The following is a 13,162-nucleotide window of genomic DNA, read 5'->3' on the forward strand; positions in this document are numbered from 1 at the left end:
CGGATATAGGATTATGCCTGCAGATATCATCGCCTACCGGAACGACCAGGACGCAGTAGAGGAGGTGCCTCGGCAGTGGGATGCGTGGATGCCTGCTCCTCAGCACCCCGACTACTATCCAGGCTACTGACTGATTACCAAGTTAGGCCAAAAGCCTAAGCTTGGGGGAATTCCAGCTTAGTCCACGGCACTCTTGCATTATTATTATTTTCACATTGTTCGGTCGTGCAAGTGAAAGGCAATAATGACGATATTCGATGAACTGGTCGTGGCAGAGAGAAACGGGTATGAACTCGACTTGTTCTGTTTTTGTAAATATGTTTAACCTAGTATCCATGATTCAGCCCATTATGATTAAACATGTTTGCAATGACAATTAGAGATTATAGTTTCTCATGCCATGCATAAGTAGCTAGGAGTGGATAATGATTTATCTTGGATATCAACATTGCATTAAAATGATTGTGATGTAGTATGATGATATGGTATCCTCCTCTGAATGTTCGAGTGGCTTGACTTAGCACATGTTCATGCATGTAGTTGAATCAAAACCAACATAGCCTCTATGATGTTTATGTTCATGGTGTTCATATCCTACTCATGCTAGTGTCCAATGTTACTTACGCATAATGCATGTTCATGACCGTTGTTGCTCTCTAGCTGGCCGCTTCTCAACCTATTTGCTAGCCTTCGCCTGTACTAAGTGGGAATTCTGCTTGTACATAAAAAACCTTGAACCCAAGTTATTCCAGATGAGTCCATCATACCTACCTATATACGGTATTGCCCTGCCGTCCTAAGTAAATTTGCATGTGCCACCTCTAAAAACTTCAAATAAATATTCTTTTTTGTGTGCCTGGGTCGTTCATGGAATGACAGGAGGTGGTCGGTATCTTCCATGCTAAGTGGATTATTCTCAGGTCGAGTGTGTATTCACTCACCATCACACGCGAAAAGGGAGGTAATAGGGATGCCCAGTCCCAAACTGCAAAAAGAATTGATCTCTCAAATAATCAAACAAAAACTCCCAATGGAGTCAAAACCTTTACTTTTATCGATTGGGAACTGCCACTAGCGTGCTTAGCATGGAAGATATTGATAACTGATGGTCGTGAAGTAAACAAGAAGGGTGCATGTCTCAAAATATCATTTACCTCTGTTTTAAAAACTTGAGCTCTGGCACCTTTGCAAATCACTACTTCCCTCTGCGAAGGGACTATCTATTTACTTTTATGTTGTGTCATCACCTTCTAAAATAAGCGCCAGAACCTGAGAGCACTATTATCATGCTTATGCATTGTGTGTAGCTAATGTTGGGTGCATCATGACTGGATCTTTTCTACCATGAATTACAATGTTCAGTCGTTGCTTGAACTTTGGAGGTGCTCTACATTTATGTTCTGCGGTCTCAGAAAGGGCTAGCGAGATACCATTATAGTCATATTATATCATGGTTGTTTTGATAACATGTTGTTGTTTGAGATATCTTATTGTTGCTCGCTAGCCGATTATGTCATTGATACGAGTTAATATAATTTTTAAGAGTTATTGTCGGCATGGTTAGTTATAATGTCGGCTGAAAACCTGGGTGTTGTTTAAGCTTATTTATGCAAACAAGAGCAAAAGAGTTCATAAAAGTTTTTCTTCTTCACTTTCAGTTTATCAACTGAATTGCTTGAGGACAAGCAAAGATTTAAGCTTGGGGGAGTTGATACATCTCCAACGTATCTACTTTTCCTAACGCTTTTCCTCTTATTTTGGACTCTAATTTGCATGATTTGAATGAAGCTAACCCTGGACAGACGTTGTTTTTAGCAGAACTACCATGGTGTTGTTTTTGTGCAGAAATAAAAGTTCTCGGAATGGAAGGAAACTTTGCGAGGATTTTTTATACAAGAAAAGAGAATTTCTGGAGCCAAGAGCCACCGGAGGGGGGCACCTAGGTGGGCACAACCCACCAGGGCGCGCCTGCCCTCCAAGGTGCGCCCAGGTGGGTTGTCCTCACCTGGTGGCCCCGCGGACCCTGAAACCGATGCTATAAATCTTATTTTTCTAGAAAAAATCAGGGAGAAAGAATTATTGCGATCCACGAGATAGAGCCGCCGTCTCCTCCTATTCTTCATGAGGAGGCCAGATCTAGAGTCCGTTTGGGGCTCCGGAGAGGGGGATCTTCGTTCTTCGTCATCACCAACCCTTGTCCATCGCCAATTCCATGATGCTCCCCACCGGGAGTGAGTAATTACTTCATAGGCTTGCTGGTCAGTGAGGAGTTGGATGAGATTCATCATGTAATCGAGTTAGTTTTGTTAGGGCTTGATCCCTAGTATCCACTATGTTCTGAGATTGATGTTGCTATGACTTTGCCATGCTTAATGCTTGTCACTTTGGGCTCGGGTGCCATGATTGCAGATCTGAACCTCTTATTTTATCACCATTATATCTATGTTCTAGATCCGATCTTGCAAGTTATTGTCACCTACTACGTGTTATGATCCGGCAACCCCGGAGTGACAATAGTCGGCACCACTCCCGGTGATGACCGTAGTTTGAGGAGTTCATGTATGCATCGTGTGTTAATGCTTTGTTCCAGTTCTCTATTAAAAGGAGGCCTTAATATCCCTTAGTTTCCAATATGGACCCCGCTGCCACGGGAGGGTAGGACAAAAAAGTCATACAAGTTCTTTCCATAAGGACGTATGACTATTTACGGAATACATGCCTACATTATATTTATGAACTGGAGCTAGTGTCGTATCGCCCTAGCTTATGACTGTCACATGATGAATATCATCCAACAAATTACCGATCCAATGATACGAATTTATCTTGTATTGTTTCTGCTAAGTTACTACTGCTATCGTCACTGTTACCGTTACCATTGCTACTGCTACTATTATCAAAACTATCATACTACTTTGCTACTGATCACTTTGTTGCAGATAATCCAGGTGTGGTTGAATTGACAACTCAGCTACCAATACTTGCAAATATTCTTTGGCTCACCTTGTGTCAAATCTATAAATTTGGGTTGAATACTCTACCCTTGAAAACTGTTGCGACCCCCTATACTTGTGGGTTATCACATGTCATCACCATAATCATCATAGATAGCAACTTTGTTGTCATAATCAATTGAACCTGAAAGTGCAACTAATCCCCGGGTGGTTTTGGTAATTCATAACAACATATAACTCATTGAACTAATATCCATTCAAGATAAATATTCCAGGATGTTCAATAATTGGCATGGCATGGACTAGATATGTGGACCCCTCAAAATGATAATGACAAAGATTGGCAAAATCTTAAGACACTTCATTTATATTTAAGTGATCCAACATCACATTGAGTCTATAGGAAAGCCAATACTATTAAAAGGGAATGAGATGTTGCTTAATGGTCTACTTTCTCAAAGTGCTTAGTGATACTGCTCCAAAACCCTCATCCACTTTATCCTCCAAATATGTGCAAACCCTAATTCCAAACTCGTCCCCACCGATTCTTTCTATCTGGAGCCACCGAGTTCATTTGACATAGCCAATGCCAGAAATCCTAACAGTTTGGTCACACCGATACGGATCTCGGTCCCACTGAGATGGCCTTGCCAGTGCTCTGTGATCTATTGCATTCACTTCGGTCTCACCGAGTTGGCTTGACAGATCCTCTGTTTCTTATTGCTTCGCTTCGGTCCCACCGAGTTGATGCAATCGGCGCCACCGAGATGATGTTTGCCCTAAGCCCTAGCACATCGGTCGCACTGAGTTGTTCCATTCGGTTGATGACCCACAATATAAGGTATCTATCGTAGTCCTTTTGATAAGTAGGTCTGTCGAACCCAACGATGAGCAGAAGGAAATGAAAAGCGGTTTTCAGCAAGGTATTTTCTGCAGGCACTGAAATTATCAGTAATAGATAGTTTTGTAGCAAGATAATTCGTAACGGGTAATAAGTAACAAGTGTAGAAAAAGTGTAGCAAGGTGGCCCAATCCTTTTTATAGCAAAGGACAAGCCTGGATGAACTCTTATATAAAGCAAAGCGCTCCGGAGGACACATGGGAATTATTGTCAAGTCAGTTTTCATCATGCTCATATGATTCGCGTACGTTACTTTGATAATTTGATATGTGGGTGGACCAGTGCTTGGGTGTTGTCCTTACTTGGAAAAGCCTCACACTTATTATTAACCCCGCTCGCAAGCATCCGCAACTACAAAAGATGAATTAAGAAAAATCTAACCATAGCATGAAATATGTGGATCCAAATCGGCCCCTTACGAAGCAATGCATAAACTAGGGTTTAAGCTTCTGTCACTCTAGCAACCCATCATCTACTTATTACTTCCCAATGCCTTCCACTAGGCCCAAATGATGGTGAAGTGTCATGTAGTCGACATTCACATAACACCACTAGAGGAAAGACAACATACATCTCATCAAAATATCGAACGAATACCAAATTCACATGATTACTTATGACAAGACTTCTCCCATGTCCTCAGGAACAAACGTAACTACTCACAAAGCATGCTCATATTCAAGATTAGAGGGAAATTGAATATCATTAAGGATCTGAACATATGATCTTCCACCAAATAAACCAACTAGGATCAACTACAAGGAGTAATCAACACTACTAGCAACCCACAGGTACCAATATGAGGTTTACAAGCAAAGATTGGATACAAGAGATGAACTAGGGTTTGAGAGGAGATGGTGCCGGTGAATATGTTGATGAAGATTGAACCTCCCTCGATGAGAGGATCATTGGTGATGATGATGGCTTTGATTTTCCCCTGTCGGAGGGAAGTTTCCCCTGCAAAATAGCTCTGCCAGAGCCCTAGATTGCTTTTGCTCAGGTTCCGCCTCGAGATGGCGGTGCTTCATTCCGAAAGCTTCCTTATGATTTTTTCTAGGTCAAAACCCTCCATATAGCAGAAGATGGACACGAGGGGCTGGCCAAGGGGCCACAAGCTCAGGGGCGCGCCCTGGGGGTAGGGCGTGCCCCCCAGGCTTGTGGCCACCTGGTGGGTCCCCTTCTGTACTTCTTTCGCCCAATATTTTTTATTTATTACAAAACAATTCTCCATAAATTATAAATAAGAGAGAAAAGGCATAACAATTCTCCACCTGGTGGGCCACTTGGAGTTGTGCAGCATAGGTATCTCAGATTTTCTCTCTTCCAGTTTAGAATTCCAGCTGCCGGCATTCTCCCTCTTCATGTAAACCTTGTAAAATAAGAGAGAAAAGGCATAAGAATTGTACCATAATGTGAAATAACAGTCTGTAATGCAATAAATACCAACATAAAAACATGATGCAAAATGGACGTATCAACTCCCCCAAGCTTAGGCCTCGCTTGTCCTCAGGTGAAAGCCGAAATCAGTAAGCATGTGCACATGTTTAGAGATAGAGGTGTCGATAAAATAAAATATGGACATGAGGGCATCATGATCATCCTTAGAACAACAACATATTGTCATATACAAGCTTCAAAATATCGGATATCGGGTTCATATCGGTTTCGCTTTGACATGTCGGATGTCGGATATCGGGTGATATATCGGACGATATGTAGATATATCCGAGAAAATATGTCTAGTTTTTTTTCATTATTCTTGTTCAAAACATTTTATTTTTAGTAAAGAAAGTATGATGCCAATGCTTTAACATAACACTTTTTGGTTCCTAGTTTATTAATTTGTTGGTTAAGAACTTATTAAGGAAAGATTCACAAAATCCTTACTCTATGATTAAAAACAATACGATATATATGGATTTGTACGGAACATTGTGCATGACTTTGATAATATATAATGAAGTTGTAAATGAATAATCATATTTCACTGATTTCTAATAAAGAATTGTTGTCATCCACATATCGTTCTATATCGGTGGACATATCGGGCTAGATATCGGCCATATCGGTCGATATTTCGGTCCATATCGGATGATATGTTCGAAAATGATATTTCCAAAATGATATGCTATGTTTATATCGGTAAAGCCCCAAAAGTGATATATCGGCCTATATATCGGTCGTATCGGCCTAGATTTAAAAGCTTGGTCATATAACTTCTTATGCCAAAGTGATAATTCATTCACAAGGTAAATTATGAACCAAAAACTTTATTGAAAACTAACAACTATGATCTCGGTCATTGAAGCAATTGCAATTTGTCATAACCACAGAAAGAGTCAATGTAAGAGCTCTTATTTAGCAAGTTCACATACTCAACCATCATTTAATCTTCCATAATTGCTAACACTCATGCGATACTTATGAGATCAAAGCTTCAATTAGATACATAGGAAGATAGGGGCTTATAGTTTCGCCTCCCAACAATTTACCTCAAGGGTAACGTCAACAATAATAATTTATGATCACCTACATCCGAGTGGATATGTATGTCAGGATCTTTCCCCAACACATAGTGCTTGCCAAAAAGAGAAAATATAAAAGGAAGGGTGAAGATCACCATGACTCTTTCATAAAGGTAGAAAGTAAAAAAATTAAAGATAGGCCCTTCGCAGAGGGAAGCAGAGGTTGTCATGTGCTTTTTGGTTGGATGCAAGAAATCTTAATGCAATGGAACGTTACTTTATATTGCCGCTTGTGATGGAGAACTTTATTATGCAGTCCGTCGCTTTTATTTCTTCCTCATCACAAGTTCATATAAAGCTTATTTTCCTCACACTAAAAGATCATACATATTTAGAGAGCAATTTTTATTGCTTGCACCGATGACAACTTACTTGAAGGATCTTACCCAATCCATATGTAGATATAGTGGACTATCATGGCAAACTGGGTTAAAGGTTTTTGGATGCACAAGTAGTATCTCTACTTAGTGCGGAATTTTTGGCTAGCATAGGATAGAAAGCAAGCTCAACATGCTGGAGGATCCAGGACATTATAACTTGTATTCAGATATAAGAAAACATAACCCATTATGTTGTCTTCCTTGTCCAACATCAGCTCATTAGCATATAATATTTTAATGAGTGCTCACAATCACAAAGGATGTCCAAGATAGTGTATTCATATGTGGAACCCCTCTTTCTTTATTACTTCCTATTAATTGCAACAATGACCAAAACTATGTTTGTCAACCCTCAACAAATTTCATGCGACATACTTCTTATATGTGAAGTCATCACTCTCCATAATATTATTATATAATATTTTATTTTCTTATTCTCTTTCTTTTCCAAGATCAAAGCAAGAAAGCAAAGCCCTCAACTTAAAACTAATCTTCATTATATAACTCTCGCACTCGATTACATAGATAGAACACAAAGCAAAACTAAAAGACTTAGGGACGGTTCAACACCGACATCACCGCCGCTCATCTTCGCCGCGGATTCGTCATCGACAAATACCACTTCACCATTTTCACATGGTCAACCGTAAGCAAGGGCGGTAACCTCGATGAGACTCATGTATATTCTCCCTTGCCATTGCATTGCTAACCCGGCGCCCATTTTTGCGTCACTTTCCTATTAAGACTAGCCATTGAGTATTGCCAACAACGTTACTTGTGCACCTTCCATTGCATATATACCAAATCATCTCAGTATCTGCATCTTGGTATCATCATATCATCTCTTGTGTCACAAGATTGTTCCCGCGTATACACAATTGCTATCTTGGTTAAAGCATTTTGCATAAATGGCCAAAGTAAGATATCAAAAGGGAGAAAGCTTTTAAGAAAAAGAAAAAGATAAGCAAAGAGCTTTTAAGCAAGTGCCATAACATCATACCATATTGCATACAATTACCATACTCGATCATCTCGGATCATCATACGATAAATGACCGAAACATCATACATATAGCATACTTGGGATAGGAAGTCATTGCATTTTTGCTTTCTAGGTTGTGCACAAGTATCATATCCGCCTATTGAGCAATCGTGCTAGCGTCTCTCTAGTGTTGTGCAACAAGACCATTTTCTGTGGATTCCACATTTTGAGCTCGCTCTTTGGTTGCGCGACCCCATTTATCTATCTGTGCGTGTGTTTCCGTGTGCCACATATTGCTATTGGTCTACTTGTTTCACTTGCAAATTTGTGAATATTTTTCAACATTATTGACTCTTGCTAAACATTGCATAAATTTTGTGCCACCATCCTCACCAAGCTACTCCAAAAGCTTTACTTGTGTAAGTGTGAGAATTGATAAGATCTGGTACCAATTGTGCTATTTCCATAATGCATTATCGAGTGATCATTGATCCATCTTCAACATCGGGTAAGGTACATTTGGTCTAGTTCTTTCCTTTCTTCCACTCACATATTTGCTTGTGATGATGGATAGGCCAAGTACTACTACCAACCCACTCTTCCTCGAGCAAGATGAGGACCCGAACAACTACGTCACCAACAATCACCTATTCGGCGCATAAAGAGCTTTGCATCAAGAGAATGAAGTATTGAGCGACTGCCTCGACCAACTCGCCACCGACTTGTGACAATCCGAGTAACGTACAAGAGACTACTTCGACACATCGATGGCATCTCTCAAGGAAGACATACGAGCCATGATGGTCAATCGCTCTTCTTCAACTTCGTCCTCACCAAGACGGCGCCATTCAAGTCGATATTCTTCGGAATCTTCTACGGATGCAAGTCTTCCACAAGCTCCTTTGCATCGTTGCCAAGACCATGAAGATCATCAAGCTCCACAAAACCCATTTCATGGCAATGGTTTACAAGGCCGCCTCCAGGAACATGACCGACTATGTCGCCAAGCTAATGATCCTACAGTCCAAGAGCAAGCTCCAATACGCCAAGATCAACAAGAACATCAAGATGGTGATGCCCTTCGACAAAACCAACAACGCCGTGAAAAACAAGCCCTTGAAGCCCAATGTGCTCTACGTGAGTTAACACAAGTCGTCAATGAGTGCAACCGCCAAGTATGTCTTCAAGAAGAGGCCCTCCGACGGGAGCGACAAGAAGCCGCATGCCTTGAGGAGCGCCAAGAGATGAGGAACCGTGCAAGAATTCCACGGCCTCAATGACAGAACAATCAAGAGGAGCACGAGGAGCAAGCGGTTCAAGACCCTCAACCACGGCACGAGCGTCATCACAATCGACCTGCACACATTGAAGAGCAACGCTACGACAAACTCAAGTTCACCATGCCTAAGTTCTCCGTAAGCAATGATCCCGAAGACTACCTTTCATGGGCATTGAAGGTTGACAAGATCTTTCACTTACACAACTATGAATAAGAGAAGAGAATTGCCATGGCATCGCTTAAGTTCCAAGACTATGTCCTCATTTGGTGGGAGCAAGTCACTGAGCGACGAGAAGCAAAAGGCGGCCCACCCATCATCACATGGAACCAAATGAAGGATGTCATGCGAGCGTGCTTTGTGCCAACATATTATAGTCGAGATCTCTTCAAGAAATTGCAACTCCTCAAGCAAGGCACCAAGCCCGTTGAAGAGTACTACAAGGAAATGGAGATTTCCATGATCCGAGCCAATGTCATGGAATACTAGATCATCAAAGGCGCGCGTTGCTGCGCCCATCCATGTTACAATATAATGATAGTTAGTATTACCAAATCGCTCAATGTATTATTAACAAGAATGGTAAGCTTTGGGACTATACTTGGAGGAATTGCAAAACATTGAAGTTACAATTACCAGAAACTGAATATCAAAATTCGGAGCGCAAGATACTAATTGAAAAGTAGTAACTATATATAGTTATAATAGACTCCTTGAGATGAATTAATGCTACAAATTTTCCATGCCAAATATGTATCATGCAATCTCATAGACACAAAGCTCACTCCGGCCTTTATGAAAAATAAATACCTGCAATTAGTTTGCTTACGAAGTGAGAGGCTCCAAAACACATTATCAAACATTGCACATGTCTTTTTTATAGGCCGTACTGCCAAATCAAGCACACAAATACAAGAGACCTTTGAAAAGTAACAACTATACGTCAACAAAATTTTGATCTAGCCCCCTGCCACACCACCAGTAAAAGGTTAAGCTTTAAGAAATGTCAAATGCTGCTCTATCTGTTCTTAAGGAGATCATTTAAGTTCAGCCTTGATTGGAGTTATATCGTTAGCCACCTCAATTTTTTTCTCAAGCCAAAAACACCATCTTCTGCTCCAAGGTGAATAAATGTCAAATGCTCCTACATCTGTTCGTAAGCAGACATTTGAGGTTCAGTCTTGATTGGAGTTATATCGTCTGCCACGCCAATTTTTTCTCAAGCCAAAACACATCATCTTCTGCTCGAAGGTGAACTTGATGTTTTCAGCTTGTTCAAAGTGAGGAAAAAACACTTAAATCCATGTGAACCTTGGTAACAGGGTTAAAAGCTGCATAAATGTAGTTGTATAATTTTCAGCCTTTCAGAACCCATGCTGCTCCCCTTCATAAGCAACAAAACACATCACACACAAAAAAAACTGTACCATATTTTCACCAGGCAAACTTCATTCATGCAAGTGACTGGAAACACACAAAAAAATGTGGTTGAAGAGGAAAGTTCCCTTCCTTATGGGTACGTTGTTAGGTACAAATGATGCACCCTTGTGGGTCAAACATGGGTAAACGAGCTTACAACCATGCGATCGAGCCAACAAATCGCCACTCGTTTACCTAGAAGCAACAAAAGTTTCAGAAAATTTCAAGTGATTGGAGCCATGTGGATCAAACACAGGTGGGCGAGCTTACAACCGGCATTCTAGGTTCCCAAGTGTTGTGCTTGTACAAGTCCGGTCTAATTAGGTTCTGAAAATCATTAAGTTCCGATAGGATCGTCCGTTGATTTTTGTGTGTGCATGTAAATCATATAAATAGTCACCCCGCAAAAAAAATAAAGCATACAAATAGTCAAAACAACTGCATTGCATTGAAATGAACAATCGGTAATATTAAGTAGAAATATGTCAGGCCTAAATTTCATGAAAGAAACTCTGACGAAATTTAGGACAGTAAAAAAATGCACCATCAGGAAAAATGGAAATGGATCCTACATTCTTTCAAAATAGATATGTTAGTTATTTAGTTCACAATGTCCTGAACAAATTTTAGGAGAACACAGAAGGACAGAAAATAGTATCCTATCTACTTGTTTCACCTAAGATGGCATACTTGTATATAACACTAAAATGGAAGCTACGGTTAGCTCCTCTTATGACTCAAAATATCTTAAGATTCATGAGTCATCAGAGAGGATGAAACCATGACCATTATATTAGTTTCTGTTTTCAAGTTCATATGTGCCTGTTACTGCTTTTAAAAAACAATTCGACGTGCTACCAACTGATAAAACCTTTAGCTTAATTAGCATCGATTGTAGTACAAGTAAACAGTTACTTACCCAGATTAACACATAAACTTTGAACGGACAAAAGTACCAAACTGAATAAATTGAAAGTTAAACAAATTTTCACATGGAGGCTGGAAAATATGCCATTCTCAGATCTTGATGAAAACCAAAGAATTGGTATTCACCATATTTATCATATATAAGAACTGATCGGATACTACAAAATAAGATTTGATCTGCTCACCTTGGGGCAGCAATCTCCACAACACATACGCATAAGGAAGAACACAGGGAGATCTACCCTAACATGATCTTGAATATTTTGTGCTGCTGGAGTAGAGAGGGTGAGCGAAGAGTGGCCGGGGAGGAAGCATATATACACGCATCAGTTGGAAACTGAAGTGTGCAAACGAGAGGTCGCCCCGAGACATGAATGCCTGATTCAAAACTGAAGTATGATTGTGTTAATCAAGGCTGGGTGGAGCAGTTTCCACGAGATAATGCGCCATAATCGCCCGAGTCCCCCACACCTCCATACCTTGCAGGCGGATCGGCCGACGGCTGGATCGACCGGTCCTCGGTTCACCCGCATCAGGCGTTTCTGCTTGATCCCCTCACGCTAGATTCGCTCGTGAGTGAATCGTAGGCTGGATTCGCTCGCGCGTCGGCACGGTCCCACCGTAGGTCGCCTGCTTTGCCTGAATCGAGCGGCCGCCGCATCCGCTCTCGTTCGACCGCTCGTCGCATCCTCTCAACCGCCCTTGATTCGTTCTTGTGTGGAGCGAGTTTTTTTCTTTTACGGAAAGGGGAGCGCTTGTAGGAGAGGGCCTTCGCTGCGTTGGGCCGAGCAGGAAAAGATGGCCCAATTAACAACATGGATTCAAAATAGCTACGGGAGTAGATGCCCTTGCGGCGATAGGCCCAGTTCGCAGCCAACATGGTGTTAACTTTAGATCGGACGGCCAGGACGTTTAACAAACGAAATCAAACGGACAGAAATGCCTAATTCGTGAGAGGGCAGGGATTAGGGTCAGTTTTACTGTTCTTAATGAGGAACAAACCATGGCATGATTCTTGAATGGCCTCAACCATCCTATCAAGAAGAGTGCCGACTTCCAACCTTATTCCAACCTCCTCGAGCTAGTGCACCAAGCTACCAAGGCGGAGCGACAAGTGCAAGCTGATTACAAATACACCAAGTACTCTTCCAAGACCTACGATTCATACAACCAAGCTTCAACGACTATGACGCCTTCTACCTCGACGAAATCTACACTAAGCAATGGCGACAAAGTGAAGTTACAAGAAAACTTTGACATATTCAAGTCGTCCTCCTACTACAAGCAACTTCAAGCCGAGAGCTTCATCATCAACAACTCCACCGGACGAGACCATCAGGACAAGTTCCATCAAATGCTTCACATGTCAAGGTCGAGGCCACAAGCCATTTGAGTTCCCAATACAGCGCACCATGATCGCCAAACGATGACGACACCTATGACTCGATGAGTGAGGAAGAAATGGAAGAGCACATGGCCATGCACCGACGAGTAAATGAAGATGAAGATGACCAAGTCTTTTGTGACAATGATTCGAGCCCCACTCTCGTTGTCTCCAAGGTCTTGACACTTCAGCACCAACAAGACGAAGACCAACATTGCCACATCTTCCACACCAAAGAGGGCATCAATGGACGTGCCATGAAGGTCATCATCGACGGAGGAAGTTGCCACAATTTGAAAAGTGAAGAGCTATGTTCCAAGCTACAGTTGGTCAAGATGAAGCATCCTCGTCCCTACAAGGTCCAATGGCTTAGCGACTCCGGCACCATTCAAGTGGAGCACACCGTTCAAGTC

The 13,162-nt window shown here is 41.4% G+C and overlaps 1 long non-coding RNA gene across 2 annotated transcripts; it reads right to left on the bottom strand.

Moving 5' to 3' along the window:
* Positions 1-9,566: 9,566 nt before the first annotated feature.
* On the bottom strand, positions 9,567-12,092 carry LOC123119860 (uncharacterized). 2 transcript variants are annotated; one of them, XR_006459023.1, is made up of 3 exons: positions 11,845-12,092; positions 11,551-11,754; positions 9,567-10,350 (listed from the first exon to the last, which is right to left on the bottom strand). It is a non-coding gene; the product is annotated as an uncharacterized lncRNA (long non-coding RNA). The 2 variants fall into 2 exon arrangements; XR_006459022.1 differs by lacking the exon at positions 9,567-10,350 and having other exon boundaries at positions 11,446-11,754.
* Positions 12,093-13,162: the final 1,070 nt, after the last annotated feature.

This window comes from Triticum aestivum, chromosome 5D, assembly GCF_018294505.1.
Source record: "Triticum aestivum cultivar Chinese Spring chromosome 5D, IWGSC CS RefSeq v2.1, whole genome shotgun sequence".
In the NCBI taxonomy this organism is placed as follows: Eukaryota; Viridiplantae; Streptophyta; class Magnoliopsida; order Poales; family Poaceae; genus Triticum; species Triticum aestivum.